The 5,000-nt window shown below is 36.6% G+C and overlaps 1 protein-coding gene across 9 annotated transcripts in view; it reads left to right on the plus strand.

Annotated features, from left to right (window-relative positions):
• The window catches only part of LOC106875482 (trafficking kinesin-binding protein 1), a 209,950-nt gene that overhangs the window by 50,060 nt on the left and 154,890 nt on the right, over positions 1 to 5,000 (plus strand). The window lies entirely within an intron of this gene.

The raw sequence follows: 5,000 nt of genomic DNA on the forward strand, positions 1-5,000 counted from the left end.
GTTTTGTTTTGTTTTGTTTCATTCTCGAGAATCTTAGATTCCAGATACTGTATTATATTTATATTTTCATACAATTGGAATCTTTATTAACGTAAATGGAAAAGAAATCCCAAAAACTATATCGTAAAAAGTTCCTAAATTATACATCGCATCTCTCTCCCACTCCCTCTCTCATACACATACACTTTCTGTGCGCCTCTCTGTCCCTCTGTCTTCCTATTTGCCTGCACCCCTCTCTTTTTCTTTTTACGCCTCTCTCTTCCATTCTCTTACTCGCGCGTACACACACACACACACACACACACACACATCATTCACAAATCATTCGTCAAGGTTAAAAATGCTACTTATTTTAGTTCGGATGTATTAAAGTTCTTTGTTAATATATATAATAGTTGTATAATTGCTAATAAAAGTTCTATCTGTACATGTTAAAGCCGGTATCACCGTAAAACAAAGTTAGTTTAAACAATGTATCCTGGTGTGTGCAGCAAGTAAAACCAGATTCATATTAAGGCAGCAAGATCGTTTCTCACATACATTATCACTTTTAGAATAAAAGATCTTTGAAGCAGATAATTGACACCGATTCACCAAGCTAGAAGTGGGAGGAAAAGCTTTGAAATAGAAAATAGAGGCCTCTATATAGACCTGTTTATTTTTATGGTGTCAAATGATAACAGGAAAGTAAAGGAATATATTGGAGAATGTGTCCTAGGATACACTATCTGAACAGCAATGCTGGGATGGTCTCATCTGGAATGCCTGATCATATATCACTTGGATTGAGATTGTCTTGGGGTTATTCAACAACGATCGAGAAAAAGTTTTTGATGTCTTCTCTGTCGGTTTTCTTAGGCTGAGAAGTTCTATGATGTTAGTTACCAGGTTATTTTCCCTCCACCCCGGTTATTTTGTTTAATAACATCAAAGTCAAATAAACGCCACTCACCTAACAATTCCGTTGAATGTTTAATATCACTTAAAGTTTTTCACGTCTTTAATCAAATTAGCGACAGAACTATAAATTTTTCTACTCTGTAAATATTTGGTTTTAACCTTTTTAATAGGGTTAATCTACGCCAGCGACCACTATTCAAAAATCAATTAATTTCACGGCGTTCCTTCGATATAACTCGTATCAATAATAAATTGATACGAGTTATATCGTATTTAAATTTCCTTTAAATTTCTCAACTTTCTAATCAAAGTTGTTTTCTGTTTCAACTTATTTACTATCTAGAATTTCGAGGGCACCATACAGTTTCTCCTTGTCTTTGTGCTTATGTGGGTATGAGTCATCACTCACTCATCAAATTTTCTCCCAAACATCATATATGTAGTTGGTTACTAATACACTTCTGAATGACTCTCAAAAAAATTTTTTTTACTAATTAATTACCTCTTACTTAAAAAGGAAATTCGTACATGGATATTTAAGAAATTGATAAAGTTAAAAATAAATGGAATAGAATTGATATATATGTTTATGAATTTGTTTTGCAAGTTTCCAGATGTGAAACCGTGCGTTGAAATAATATTTTTATCTTATTTTTGTGAAAATCCAATATTTTGAGTTTAACCATTTTTTTCCCCAAAGTAAATTGTTGACACTCTTTAGTGTCGATAGTATTGCAAAGTGTATACACAAAATATTGATAACTGAGTTTCATTTATCAGAATGGAGTCAGTAGTTGAAGAGAAAAAAAGGAAACGAAAGATTGTTGTTAAACACACACCAAAAATAAATACTCTGATTATATTGAAGTTGTTATTCAGTTTTCGAGAATGCCTACTTTTGATTATATTTTGGCTGTCTTATTGATAATTAATTGGAAAGTTACAGTTTAACTAGTATTTTTATGGGAACAACCTACGAAATATATATTGGTATAACAATCATCATTATTTAATGTCTGTATTCCATGCTAGCATGAGTTGGGCATTAGGCCCAAGGACTGCATTGTGATTCAGTGTCTGTTTGGCATGGTTTCTACAGCATGATGCCCTTCCTAATGTGTGGATGCATTTTTTCAATGGATTGAAGATATTAACAATATAAGGTAACTGTAATGACCTGTGATGTTAGAAGGAAATGTTAATGTCATTTGAATTGTGGTAGTCTCTTAATGGTAGTCATAAGTTGGTAGGTACACTGTCATTGGTTTTATAGCATGTCGGGGCCAAATCATTTAACTTTACTCATCTTCGTGGTTTAGTAGCAGAGTATGGAAGAGCAGTAAGAACAGTCAATGGTTTTTATGCCAAACTAACTTGTTGGTGTATACAGTGCCAAAATCTTACATTCTTTGTTTATGCAATATCACATATCCTTCTTTCTTCAAACAAACCAAAAAAAAAACAGAGCTTTCAACATACAATTTTACTGGAGTCTGTTGCTAAAATATATGCATGGATCTAATATACTTGTTATATATAATATTTAAAAGAAAGGGTGGATAATGTCAGTGTATTGTGAAGTAAAACTGAAAAAGGGTCCAGTTTGAAATGTACTTTATGGAACTATTTTACGCTCAATACAGATCACAAGATTCCTTAAATTACAACATTAAATGTTCTTCTTTACACTCTATGCACCTAAAACTTATATCAAAATGCATACATCAGCTTATAAGCCTCCAATGTATGTGAGCTGTAAAAATCTAAATTAAAGACTAACCTCTCTTCATCTCCTGATCCATTGTCCATATTCTCTATTATAACTCACCTTCTTGTACCTCGTTTTGCTCTGACATCTTGTCACCATCATCTCTGCTTTCCAGCTACTCTCACTCACCTGCAAATAATATAGGGTAGCCATGTATCTTCTCCAAAGCAAGACACCTGTGCTCTTTCCTCAGTCATACTTTAGCCTCTCATCACCTTGCATAAAGCCATCTTCCTGCTCCCTCAAGTACACACCCTACTCAGTCGGGACTCTTCCATTTTCTATTCTTTTCTTTGGCAACCTCAGTAGTGCTGGTGTCAAGAAAAAGGCACCCAGTACACACTTTAAGGTGGTTGGCATTAGGAAGGGCATTCAAGCATGGAAAATATACCGAAGCTGACACTGGAGCTTGAGGTAGTCCCGCAGCTTGTTGGATCCTATCAAACTGTCCAATCCATACTAGCATGGTAAATGGACGTTAAATGACGATGTTTTGATTTTGAAAGACTGCAATAGGTGTCAAGTTCTGAACTTTATCTTATCTTCTCTTTATGATGTTATGACAGTTTCAGATATTTGTTATAAATTAGCAACTGATGAATTTCCAAACACGGTTGTTATTGCTTAGCATAAAGTCAACACTGGTCTGGTAACATTTGGTAAAGGGTATTCTAGTCCTGACCACCCCATCGTTTTAGAAATAGGCAACACTATATTATCTGATGTGTCAAGACTGGAAGTGTAATTTGGTGGAGAGTTGGCTGCAATTTCCAGCAAGTCAAGTGATTCTCCAGAGGCTCTATTATTACCTACTTTGTCCAACTTTGTTAATAACTGTCTATCTATATTTTCATCAAAGAAGTACTGCCATCTGGAATATGGCTGCACTAGATGCGGGCATGTCTGTGTGGTTATGAAACTCGTGTTGCATCCATGTGGTTTCAGGTTCAGTCCCACTGTGCAGCACCTTGGGCTGATGTCTTCCATTATATTCCCAGGTTGACCAAAACACTGAGCAAATTTCATAAATGTAAACTGTGTGGAAGCCTTGTGTGTGTATGAGTGAGTCCTTTTTTTTTTGTATCGTACCCACTCCTCTTCTTGGCAACCAATTTTGCTATGTTTATGTCCCTGTAACTCAGCAGTTCAGCAAAATAGACTGATAGAATAAGTACCAGACTCTAAAAAAAAAAAAAATAAGTATAGGGGTTAACTTGTTTGAATAAACACTCCGAAGTGGTGCCCCAGCATGGCCACAGTCCAAGGACTGTAACAAGCAAAAAGATGACAAATATATAAACTCATTTGTCAAGTTCTCCATTTGCAAAAGCTGCAAACAGCTGCATTCACTGAGACGTATGTCAAAGCTTCATGACCTATCAGCTGCACCAAGGTCATACGTTGTAGGGTGAATTGCATCAACGTGACCTAAAACATGGAAGCTTATTTTCTGGACTATTATTGATAAAGATATTTAATACATGATTCCCCCCAACTGGAGATCAATTTTTACCAAGATAAAACCTGATTCTTTGATGACAAGAATTTGAGTAACGAAACCAAACTAAAGACTTGTGCAAGAATTGTAACCAGGTGCAGGCATGGCTGTGTGGTTAAGAAGCTTGCTTTGCAACCATGTGCTTTCTGGTTCAATCCCACTGTGTGACACTTTAGGTAAGTGTCTTCTAGTATGGCCCTGAGACAACTAATGCGTTGTGAGTAAATTTGGTAGACAGAAACTGTGCAGAAAGGCAGTGAGCTGGCAGAAACGTTAGCACGCCGGGTGAAATGCTTAGCGGTATTTTGTCTGCCGTTATGTTCTGAGTTCAAATTCCGCTGAGGTCAACTTTGCCTTTCATCCTTTCGGGGTCAATAAATTAAGTACCAGTTACACACTGGGTCGATGTAATCGACTTAATCCCTTTGTCTGTCCTTGTTTGTCCCCTCTGTTTAGCCCCTTGTGGACAATAAAGAAATGAGAAACTGTGCAGAAGCCTACCTTGTGTGTGTGTCTTTGTGATTGCGTTTGTCTCCCTAACCACTTGACAACTGGTGTCGGTTTGTTTACATCCCTATGAGTTATCAATTCGGTAAAAGAAACTGATAGAATATGTACTGGGGTCAATTTGTTCAACTAAACCCCTGAAGGTGATGCTCCGGCATGGCCACAGTCCATTGACTGAAACAAGTAAAAGGCAAAAGGTTTTCTCTTATATAAATTTCAGGCATCACTTGTGAGTGAGCATGATTTGATAGCACATCCCCTACTTTTGCTAACCGTTTCAGGCACCTATACAATCATGAGCAGATACCCTCTTGCCCCCCCCCCCCC

Source organism: Octopus bimaculoides, chromosome 8 (assembly GCF_001194135.2).
Source record: "Octopus bimaculoides isolate UCB-OBI-ISO-001 chromosome 8, ASM119413v2, whole genome shotgun sequence".
Taxonomy (NCBI): domain Eukaryota; kingdom Metazoa; phylum Mollusca; class Cephalopoda; order Octopoda; family Octopodidae; genus Octopus; species Octopus bimaculoides.